Source organism: Mastigoproctus giganteus, chromosome 7 (assembly GCF_048544385.1).
Source record: "Mastigoproctus giganteus isolate SK-2022 chromosome 7, ASM4854438v1, whole genome shotgun sequence".
Taxonomy (NCBI): Eukaryota; Metazoa; Arthropoda; class Arachnida; order Uropygi; family Thelyphonidae; genus Mastigoproctus; species Mastigoproctus giganteus.
Window position 1 is genome coordinate 88,815,977 of NC_143581.1, and position 12,923 is coordinate 88,828,899.

At 35.3% G+C, this 12,923-nt stretch overlaps 1 protein-coding gene across 1 annotated transcript in view; it reads right to left on the bottom strand.

The window, feature by feature from the left end:
* Positions 1–12,923, bottom strand: part of LOC150083055 (leucine-rich repeat-containing protein 45-like) — a 151,345-nt gene that overhangs the window by 87,480 nt on the left and 50,942 nt on the right. The gene's annotated exons all lie outside the window — the stretch shown is intronic.

Here is a 12,923-nt window from a genome sequence, read left to right on the forward strand (position 1 = left end):
AGGAGCAACAGGTTTTGAGTTAGAGCATTAAAACAGATTAACGATGTCATTTCTGCTTTTAGCATTTTGTGAACATCACAAAGTGGGGTATGCAAATCAGATTGCTGTACAAGTTATGTAAATTGTCATACTATATTTGTTATAAAATGTGTGATGAAAATGTAAGGCTGCAACAAATTAACTGTGGTACAGAAACTTCATTACATGCATGTGAAGAAAATGCTAGAGCTGTGGCCCCCAAATATTTTCCAACAAGCAAACACTCTAATTGACATGTGCTTGTCAATGTCCAACATAATTTGAGGGAATGGGATACGATGAAAGTGCATCCCAACCAAGGCCATCCCCAATCATATTCTATACAAATAGAGGAGCTGGATATCATGACATTAGCTAATTCTAAACATACTCATATGCAGAGAGTTCAAGCATTTGTAAGCAGGAGATTTGCTTGCATGTGACCAATTTTGTTTAAGAATAATTAATCATATTAACAACAGTCCTGACTTTTTTTGATTTTATAATGCGGACTGACGAGGCAACATTTACATGAGGTGAGATATTCAACATGCACAAAATCCATACATGGTCAATGGAAAATCCTCATGCCATTTGGCAATCCCATTTCCAAGTGGAGTTTAGTGGCAATATGTGGGCTGGCATTGTAGGGGATAACTTTATTCATCGTGAGTTCCCTGCCCACCTAAACACTTATCATTACTTACAGTTTTTGCAGAGGACATTGCCAACACTTCTGGAAGATGTTCCTTTAAGGGTAAGTGCCATTATGTGGTTTCAGTAGGATGGAGCACCTCCACATTTTCGGCAACAAGAACATTCTTAAATGATTGTTACTAGAATCATTGGATTGGTCGCAGAAGTCCCATTTCTTGGCTGGATGCTCACCTAACCTTAACCCATTGGATTTTTAGGTGTGGGGTCACATGAATGAAACTGTTTATACCACAGAGGTTAACAACCAAGGTGACTGGTTGAACTGCATCCACAAAGCTGCCACTGCTATTAAAAACAACACAGTGCCACTCACACACATGGATGGGATTCCTTCTTGTGCATGTGGTGAAGCCTGCCTTCTGTCAGGAGCATGAGCATGTATGCTTGCATGTATACCAATGCTAGAAGTATAGTAAATAAATTTGATGAATTTGAAGTGTTTGTCAAGACATCAAAGGCGGACATTGTTGGGATAGCAGAGACGTGGTGGCACACAGATATAAGGAATGCTGAACTGGAATTTGGGGAGTACAATGTGTACAGAAAGGATAGACAGGATAGAAAGGGAGGAGGTGTTATGTTGTTAATTAAGAAAAACATAAAATCAAAAGAAGTGCATCCAGTTGATAGAGATGAACAGTGCACTGTGGAGTCAGTTTGGTGTGACATAAGTACTGCGAAAGCAAAAATAAGAGTAGGAGTGTGTTATAGGCCTAATGACTCGAATGAGTACAATGAACAATTGTAGAGAGAAATAGAGTGGGCTAGTAAATCAGAATGTCTTATAATGTGGGATTTTAACTTCCCAGATATTGACTGGAACTTGTGGGTTGGTCATTCACACACTAGTCAGACTTTTGTGGATTTATTGGATGATTGTTTTCTGCAGCAGCATGTTCGAGAGGCAACCAGAGAAAGTAATACTCTTGATCTGGTTATCAGCAGTGATCATTCGTGTATTAAGAATTTGCAGATAAAGGAACCACTAGGTGGCAGTGATCACAGTGTACTGATGTGGGATTTATTTAAAGATTTAATTACCATCAGGTGTAAAGGAAAGAGTTTTTGCTTCCGTAAGGGGGAGTACAGTGGTCTCCGACAGTTTTTAAATTCTGTACAGTGGGATCAGCTGACGATGTTACCAACAGTAAATTCTAGGTGGGAAGCATTCTAGGAATTAATCGTGGATGCTACTAAAAGTTTCATACCTATTAAGAAATATTGTTCAAGGTTTAGGCCTAAATGGTTATCTAATGAACTAATGCGACTCGTAACAGAGAAGAAAAATGCATGGGATGCATATAAATTATCAAGCGACTCAGAAGCCTATGGCAGATATAAGCTAGTCTGTAATCAGGTCACAAAGGAGGTTAGGCAGGCGAAGGCAGATTACGAGAAATGCTTGGCAAAAGATGCTAAGAAAAACAGCAAGGATTTCTTTACTAATATAAACTCTAAAAGGAAGGGGATGAATCTGATTGGTCCACTTGACATCGATGGTTCGACTGTTGATGATTCTGCTCAGATAGCAAACAAACTGAATGAGTAATTTGCATCTACATTTACAAATGAGGAATTATTAAGGTTTGAAAATGGCAGAAGGTTATCAAATTGTAGCAGGATACTTAATGATTTTGTAATAACTGAAAGCAAAGTGGAGGAGAAATTGTTGAAGTTAAACATAAGAAAAGCATCTGGGGTGGATGGGATCTATCCAGTTATATTAAAGGAGGCGGCAAAGCAACTAAACAAACCCTTAGCCATAATTATGAGAGCATCCTTGAATTCAGGGGAGGTCCCCACGGACTGGAGATGTGCAAATGTATCCCCAATTCACAAAGGGGGATCAAAGGGTGACACGAGTAATTACAGATCAGTTAGTTTAACTTCTGTTCCGGGTAAAATAATGGAGTCACTGGTTAAAGATGCATTGCAGGATCATCTAGACAAAACTGCAGCAATAATTCAGACACAGCATGGGTTTGTTAAGGGAAAGTCTTGTCTGACAAATTTGATAAGATATTATGATGTGATTACAAAGGAACTGGATGCAAAAAATAATTTTAATATCATATATTTGGATTTCAGGAAAGCTTTTGACACTGTTGTGCATGGAAGACTTTTGTACAAATTGGAGCAGAATGGTATTAAGGGTAATTTGCTACAATGGATAAAAGGATGGTTAAGTGGGAGAAAACAGAGGGTGGTAATCAATGGGTGCTGCTCTTCATGGAACCCTGTGGAGTCCCACAGGGTTCGGTGTTAGGTCCACTGTTGTTTTGTATATTTATCAATGATATTGATGAAGGTATATCAGGCTTAATGTCGAAGTTTGCAGATGATACAAAGGTTGGCAGGGTTGTTAATGACAGTAATGGCAGTGTGCTACTGCAACAGGATCTAGATAATTTGGGCAGATGGGCTAAGAAGTGGCAACTGAAGTTTAACCTTGACAAATGCAAAGTACTGCATATGGGTAGAAGTAACCCCAGAGAAACGTACCAACTGTGAGGTACTACACTTAAGGTGGTAGAAAATGAAAAAGACCTGGGAGTAATTGTGCAGGCAGATATGAAGTTTTCTGAGCAATGCAGACAGGCTGCCAGGGCAGGTCATGGGGTTTTGTCAATGATATATAGGAATTTTGCTAGAAGGGAAAAGGAGGTGATTATCCCTTTGTATAAGGCAATGGTCAGGCCACGCCTTGAGTACTGCGTACAGGTTTGGAGGCCTCATTTTAGGAAGGATGTAGATTTACTTGAGCGTGTAAAGAGAAGGGCAACAAGATTGGTGAGGGGAATGAAGGGATCCTCTTACCAAGAGAGGCTTAAGTTCTGCAAATTGCAGTGGCTGGAGACTAGGCACCTGCGCGGTGATCTGATTGAGGTATATAAGGCCTTGAATGGGTTGAGCATGCTGAATACTGATGGGATCCTTCCACTTTTTCAGATTACTAACCTAAGGGGGCATAGATTCAAATTAAGAAAAGACAGATGTAGAATAGATGTGTGGAAATTTGCCTTTAGCCAGCAGGTGGTTAATTGCTGGAACAAACTTCCATCTGTCGTTGTGGAAGTTGACAGGTTAAATAAATTTAAGGAGGAACTGGACAGGCATTTAAAGGGAATGGTGTGATTTTTTTTATTTTATTTTATTATTATTATTTTTTTTTGGCTGATGCTGCATAAGCTCATACAGTTGCTTTCTTGCATCACATGCCACTACTACTACTACTACTACTACTACTATATGGCACTCATTTTGAACATCTTTTATGATATTTCTTTTGATCATGCTTCAGTTTCATTGCAGTACTAATAAAATTCATTTACTCCTGCTACAACATTATCGAGTTCCTGAGTGCTCTTCAATTCATAGATAAATTTTAATCAACAAATTTGATAACCATGTACAGTACAAGTAACACTATTTAGATACTTAATAATAATTAAAATAAAAATGTTTTTACATTAAAAAAAAACATTTCTAAATAAAGTAAGCTTTTCACATAATGATTGCTTTTCATAAATTTTATCTATTATATGCAAAATGCTAGAAGCACAAATGATGTCACTAATCTATTTAATGTTCTTATCTCAAAACCTGTTGCTCCTACTTCAAACTGAATGTAGAATTTTTTCTTATATTTTAATGAACCATCCCCTCAATAAAAATAGACATCTATTTCAAGGGAACCCTGTATATACATATTAAGTGAAATATGTATATTTAAAAATATAAAAAAGGATTATCATCTTTACATACTGACAAGTACTCAACAGGGACCAATTCTATCAATGTATAAATAAAAAGTAATTAGTGGAATCACTATCTGTTTCTATTAACCTCATACCAGCATTAACCCCAGGGGCTCACATCTGGTGAGTATGGGCTTGGCACACCCAGGGTGCCGACCGGGCTAGCCGGGTGGGTAAAGTGCCTGCCTGGCAACCGAAAGGTTGCGGGTTCGATTCCCGCCTCGGGCTTGGATCAATGTACTGCAAAAAAACCTTGGGAGGTGCATTATGGCCACAGAAGCCTATGCGCCAACAACTACCAAAAAAAAAAAACACCCAGGGTCCTGAGCTGGATATCATCATTTGTCTCTTTCTTGGTGACTCCCTTTTGACTCTCTCTCTCTCTCTCTCTCTCTCTCTCTCTCTTAGGGTAACTCGGGAATTTTTTTTTGGCTGGTGCAGCATAAGCCTCAGGCTTCCTTGCACCACAAAGCTAATAATAATAATAATTGCAAAGGCATAATTATAAAGGCTCAAAAAGTAGCTTGTAATGGAGTAGCATATAGATAATAAAGTTATAAAAATTTCAGCAAATTTTATTAAGCATTAGAAATTAATAGCTTTTCTACAACACACACACACACACACACACACACGAGAAGAGCACGAGGGACCTATCTTGTACAGTATAAGACCAGAGTGGTTTACATCAATATAAAAAATTTACAGCTTTACAATAAATGGAAATAAAATATAAAATAAACATATATACTTATATTTATGAAGTATAAATAATGAACATACACAAGAGGGCTTAACAACAGGGTTATGAACATAAAATGAAATAAGTAGCCAACTCGACTCCTCAAGCTGTACATCTGTTAAGTACATAATATTACACCATCAAAAATATCAGAAATAATTTTAGAGCAGTATTCTTTATTCTGTATTAAAAAAAGGTAAGATCTATGTCATAATTATTTACTAAATTTATAGGTGGATATGGTAAAAACATATGCAGAGATTTTATTCTTCTGATTTTATCCAATAGGGAAGGAAAAGGTATAATAAGTACACTCTACCAAAAGTTAAGAAATTATAAAATTTAAAAACTTTCAAAACATTTTAATAGGTTACTAATTTTATCTGGAAATAGGAATATATTCTAGTTTTCAGTGAAAACTTAAGATTAACTGTAGCAGAGGCTGGACAAATTACACAACAAAAATAACACAGCAGGAGGCAAATGTGTTCTAATATATTTTAATATTGTAAAATAGTGATGTGAATTAAATTTTTCTTTATAATCCATTCACATTTTAGAGATTTGTTCTTGGAATTTTGATGATGCATTTAAATGAAAGTTTAGAATCAAAGTAAATTCCAAGATCTTATTGACTGAACCCTCTGAACAACAGAATTTCCTATATTGGGAATAAATTGAAATGGTGCAGACTGCCTTGTGACAAAAGACTAAAAGGCTAAAATATTTTTGTAGATTTAGGAGAAGGCTAAAGTATTGCAGGAAATTACAGATTGTTTGTATACAATCATTAACATATTTATTGTTTCTCACTGCTTGTTCAGCTGAATGAGATATGGCCCATAATTTCAAGCCACTGCATAATCAATTATGGGAGGGTTACACCCTAAAAGTGGGGTAATCAAAGAGGAAAATAGCAGAGCAGATAGAGTGCAACCTTGAGGGATACCAACAGTCCTCAATATAATATAAAATAACTTTATTTTAAAAAAATTTATGAGCTTAGTTTGGTTAGTTAAAGTTTTTTTCTTTATATCACTTAATTATTGTTTGACATTTGAGATGGAAAAACATTTCAGCATCGCTAATTCCATCAATATTAAGCATTAGAATTAGTAGATGCGTATGATGCAAGAAACCAAGCTTATACAGTATCAGCCAAAAATAAAAAATAAAAAAAAAACACCTTCCCATCTCACCCATCCATTCGCTCCAAATGTCTAGTTCTGCCTTGAATTTATTTAGGTTGTAAACTTCTACAACAGATGGAAGTTTGTTCCAGCAATTAACCACACGCCGACTAAAGGCAAACTTCCGCACATCTATTCTACAACTGTCTTTCCTTAATTTGACTTTATGTCCCCTCAAGCAATTAATCTGGGCAAGAGACAGATGCATTGAGACAGATCCCATTAGCATTGAGCTTGCTGAAACCATTTAAAGCCTTATACACCTCACTCAGATCACCTCACAGGGCCTAGTCACCAGACACTGTAATTTGCAAATCTTAAGCCTTTCTTCATACGAGCAACTCTTTATTCCATTCATTAATCTTGATGTCCTTCTCTGTGCTCCTTCCAGCAGCTCTACATCCTTCTTAAAATGAGGTCTTCAGACCTGTATACAGTACTCAAGGTGTGGCCTGACTATTGCCTTATACAAAGGGATAATCACCTCCTTGTCTCTGCTAGCAAAATTCCTATATATCATTGACAAAACCCCATGACCGCTCTGGCAGCCCATATGCACTGCTTGAGAACTTCATATCTGACTTTACCCACCTCCTCAAGTACCACACAGTTGGTATGCTTCTCTGGGGTTACTGCTATGCAGTACTTTGCATTTTTCAATGTTAAACTTCAGTTCCCACTTCTCAGCACATCTACCCAAATTTCCAGATCATGTTGCAGCAGCCTGCTATCATTACTGTTATTAACAACCCTGCCAACCTTTGTATCATCTGCAAACTTTGACATTAAGCTTGACATACCTTCATTAATATCATTGATAAATATGCAAAACAACAATGGGCCCAACACCGAACGTTGAGGTTCACCGCTAATAACATTGGTCCATGTAGAGCAGTACCCATTAATTACCACTCTCTGTCTTCTCACACTCAACCATCCTTTTATCCATTGTAGCAAATTGCCCTTAATGCCATACTGCTCCAATTTGTACAGTAGTCTTCCATGCGCAACAGTATCAAAAGCTTTCCTAAGATTCAAGTATATGATATCAAAATTATTTTTTGCATCCAGTCCCTTTGTGACCAATCCAATAGTATCCAATCAAAGGTCAGACAAGACTTTCCCCTTAAACCTATGCTGTGTCCAAAACTATAACCGAAGAGTTGTCTAGATGACCCTGCAGTGCTTCTTTAACCAGTGCCTCTATTAATTTCCATGGAACAGAAGCTAAACTAATACCCTCCCATGAGTCCAAGTAAACTCTCATAATTATGGCTAAGGTTTACTTACTTCCTTTGCCGTCTCCTTTAATATAACTGGATAGATCCCATCCACTCCAGGTGCCTTTTTTATGTTCATTTTCAACAATTTCTCTTGCACTTTGCTCTCAGTTATTCTTTAATATAACTGGATAGATCCCATCCACTCCAGGTGCCTTTTTTATGTTCATTTTCAACAATTTCTCTTGCACTTTGCTCTCAGTTATTAAAAAATCATTTAACTCACTACCATAGTTTAATAAACCTCTGGTATTCCCTCCCTGAATAACTCCTCATGTCTAAATGTAGATGTAAAATTCTCATTCAGTTTGTTAGCTACCTGAGCAGGATCATTAACATTTTAACCATCGATATCAAGTGGACCAATCTGATTCATCCCTTTCCTTCTAGAGTTTACATAAGTAAAGAACTCTTTGCTGTTTTCCTTTGCCAAAGATTTCTCGTAATCTGCCTTTGCCTGCCTAACCTCCTTTGTGACTTGATTATAGACCAGCTTATAGCTTCCATAGGTTTCTGTGTCACCTGTTAATTTTTATAACACTGTAAAACTTTTTCACTCATATTCAGTTTACTTCCTAATTCATTCACTTTTATTCTTTGTTTTGCAATAAAACTTTACATCGCAACATTTTTAAGACTGTGCAATAAATTGTAAGGAAAGAAGTAAGTGCAACAGAATTTACTGTGGCCCTTTACTAATGGATATTAAAACCTTCAGAAAGAGGTAACAGTATAATACCACTTTAACTGATGAGCCATTGAATATATAGCTGAGAAATATTTAGGCCAGTTTACAGAATGTACTATAAACTAGTTTCCTCTGTAAACAATGCATCACTTGGAAGCATAAAGTCTGTTTGCTAAAAGAAACTGACAAGTTACAGGTTTACAAAGTCATGACGCTACTTTAAAAGATTACCTAATAATATAAAGCCTTATTATCTATGGAAAAATTTAGCCCACTTCACTGGACTGAACTTCCTATTTTAACAGTTGAAATGAAGCAGGTCAATTATGAATACTAGCTGGAAGAAGTGGTCCTGAAATAGTCAGTGATTTTAAACCTCTAATGGACAGTGGTGTACACTGATAATTCCAAAAAAAGAAGAGAAAAAATTAAAAATTAACACATTAATTATATTTATGTCTACATAAATTTTATTGAACCCATAAACAACTGGATTAAAAATAGAAGACTAAAATTGAATGAACATATCAACCAAAGAACTCGTACAACCCTAAAAAAAAAAAAAAAAAGATTCTCTCTCAAATGGAAAACAAAAGTAAAAAATAATAATAATAAGCTACTAGACACAAGAAAGGCTAGAGATGCCTGGGAAGATCCAAATTAAGGTAGTCGGATGAAATTAGGCTGGTAAATTGAATGGCCACAGCAAGCTGCAAGCTTCATGCCAAGATGTAAATTTTAGTATTCCTCGTACAGTATTCACTTTCATCCATTAATTATTTTTTAATTGGAAAAGTATAGCTATATAGAGGGTTACCATCCATCCTCTTTTATCCGGATTTTTTGTCTAAAATTTTTGTCCGAGTGGATTTTTATAAATTTGTCTAGATGTCCGGATTTTTATATTATACGATATTTTTTTATGAAAGCTCGACGAAAACTACTGAATTACATTATACAGAATCTTTTTCGGAATAGGAGACGATTCTTCAATTTGAATTTCCGTGTTGACAATTAGGCGGAAGACCCCGACGACGCTCAGTTTAGTGCACTGAGATTGTTACCAACCCACGCCTGCTTCAGAATTTACGCACATATAAATTTTATATAGTCTAGCAATACAGTATTTTGGTTTAGAGAGTAGATAACGCGTGAAGATCAGATGGTGTGCTAGAAAAAGATATATAAATTAAAGGAATTCCAGCATGTCAAATAAATATTGACAGTTAGAGGGGCTGTTTTCTCTAGAAATTGATTGCAGCATATGAAAACGTGGATTTGAGCTGTGTGCACACCAAATTGCTTGAAAGTTGCATACTGTCAACTAAATTTGGTATACTTATCAACGATCCAATCAAGAGGCAGACACTAGTTAATATCAAAGTTTACCTTTTTTTAAAATACTGTTTTTCACTTTAATTACAAAAATATTTATTATCCATCTTTATACCTGTAGGTACTTTTCTGCAATTAGGTTAGTTTAAGTTGTGAATATAAAACATAACCTAACCTTAATAAAATTTATGCTTCACTACTTACAATAAAAAATATTTATTGTTATTTCAATTATAAAAATTAATATTATAAAGACTATACTTCCCCTAAAATGCCTAAAAGGAAGTGCATGTTTACAGAAGAGATGAAAAACAAATTTCCATGTTTTGTATCTGGCTGAGAGGAATGGGAAGCTGAATGTAAAGTTTTCAGAATGGGGACATATGTTTCAGTAGCCAATAAAGGGGTTGGTTATTTGAAGCATCGCATTGAAACTGAGAAGCACAGGAAAGCAGTTCAAGGTGAGGCCTCTTTGGGAAAGGTTACAGATTTTTTTGTCAAAGCTATCGGTAAAATAGAATATGATCTGGCTGCTGCAGGGGTACCTTTGCTTTTCACACTGTTAAACATCACAGTAGTTACAAATCAATGGATTGCACAACTGTCATGTTAAAAAATGTATTTTTTGATTCTAAGATAGCAAAAAGATTTTCCTGCACTAGAACCAAGACAGAAGCCATTGTAAACTTTGTACTTGCAAATCATTCTCTTAATGTTACTGTAAAAACTTTAAAATAAAATAAAATTGCATACTCTGGGGTCTCAACTGATGGAAGTAATCATGGTTCTGAAAAAAATCTTCCCATTAATTATTCAGTATTTTGATGTAAATGAAGGAGGGTTACAAACAAAATTAACTGAATTACAGAAGATGCCTAACGAGACTGCAGATACCATTTTTACATATGTAAAAGAAACTTGAAAAAAATGGTTTGTGTGAAAAATGTATTGCATTCACTGGGGACAATTGCAATACAATGTTTGGAGGACTGAGATGAAATGAAGAAGGGAATAATGTCTTTGCAAAATTAAAGAAATTGTTGCATAACAAGACTTTGATTGGAGTGGGCTGCCCTGCACATATTTTGAACAATTGTCTTCAGAATGCCGCAGAACTTTGGGAAGTTGATGTAGAGAACATTGTTTTTAAAATTTACCAGTATTTTCATAATTATACAGTCCGGACTGAAGAGCTTAAGGAATACTGTGAGTTTGTTGAGATTGAATATAGAAGCTCCTTTCTCACAGCAAGGCGAGTTGGCTTTCATTATTTCCAAGCATCACAAGGCTCATAGATATATTTCCAGCTTTACAGGCTTATTTTCTGTCCCAAGAAAAACCTCCCACTGTGATTAAAAGGTTCTTTGAAAATGGATTTAGTGAGATTCATCTTTGATTCATGCATTTAGTGAGATTCATCTTTGATTCATGCAATCACTTATGAGTGCATTCCATACCCACACATACAACGAATTGAAAGGGAAAGTAACTCAGCTGCAGAAGTGCTAGATGTCTTAGTCTCAGCAAAAGAAATTATCTCGAAACAGATGGATCACAACTTCATGCCATTAAGAGTAAAGGAAATGCTATACAAAAAACATGATGAAGGACTTGTACTGGAATGTGAAAAATTTTCTAGTGATACAAAAAATCTGTATAGAAATTGCATGGAATATTTAGATAAGTGGCTTCATATGGAATCCATTTACAGTTTTATGTGGATGAAAATGGATGCAGTACCAAGCTGGAACGATGTAGAATGTTCTATTTCCTACTTGATTGACAAAGGGGTAACAATTGATGATGTTAAGTGTTTTGATCAATTTAACAATTTGAAGAAATTTTTTGAGGGTCAAATGAATAATAAAGACTTTAAAAACAGGCTGATACATGAAAAGTGGGCCAAATATTTTAGTAATTCAAAAAATATTGAATTCAATACAGAATTGTTGAAATTTGCCCAGTTTTTCTTTGCAATTCCTCCTCACAATGCAAATGTAGAGAGCGTATTTTCTCTAATGCAAAGTCAGTGGACGAAAGAAAGGAATAGGTCAAATGTCAATTCTGTAAAAGGTATTTTGTTTTTGCAGTACAATTTCAAACATATGTCGTGCATTGATTTTTACACATATTTGAGAGGCAATCCAGAACTATTGAAAGAAATAATTTCTCAAGACAAATATGAATGTACTAATCCTAAACATCAGTAAATGTGATTTACATTGTCTTTATTTTATTATTTGCATAATATATTTGTCCACTTTTTTAATCCAAGATGAACTTTCTGTCCTCTTTCATTCGCCCCAAAACATGTAAATGTCCTCTTTTTATGAGTGCAGAAGATGGTAACTCTAGCTATAAAAAAATTTTTACTGGTTGATGTGTGAGAACAAAGTGCACTGTGTACTTGCACCTCCATTTAATTTTCTGTGGAGCTTTTGGTTTTGATTCTGTTCATTTTGCATCATCAAGCACTGTAACTGGTAGATAATTTTTGGACAATAAGAGTGTTGTTACCAATGGTATTATTTGTTCTTATTATCCAATGCAGCATCAAAATAAAGAATAAAATTTCCATCTCTACCATTTTTTCAAAAAATTCTAAATGATGTATCATGCCTACTAGATGATTACACTACAGTTTTATCATCTAGCAGTGATAACTCTACAGTATTCATGAGAAAGAATTAGAAAATAATTACCCTTAAAAATGTTAACACAGGTGAGAGATTTACTATTATGGAACAAAGAGAAGGTGAAGAACTCATACAATCCTACAAGGAGGATATATTCATATTAATTTTTTAAGAAGTGAATCTTAGTAAAGCACCAAAAGATTAAGTGCAAGGCAGATCTGAATTAACAATCAAATATCAGAATTTTTAAAAGTGGCAAAGTTTCTCAAAAAGAAGATGTAGTAAGATATTGATTTTCAAAGAGCTAAGGAAATTAAGAGAATTAGTGGAGGTTCAAAGAGCAGCATGGTTTCTCAGAGAGAGAGAGAAGATAACACAGGAAGCCCTTTATTTTAAAATCCCTCTGTCCGATACTCCTATATACTCAGAAGCTACTAAATCGTTTCAGAAAGGATAAACTTGCGCAAAGTTGGTTTAAATTAAAAGAACAAAAGTGGTTCTGTTGCATGCTCAACTAAATATAAAACTTATTAGCATTCCACTTTAACTCTAAACTCTT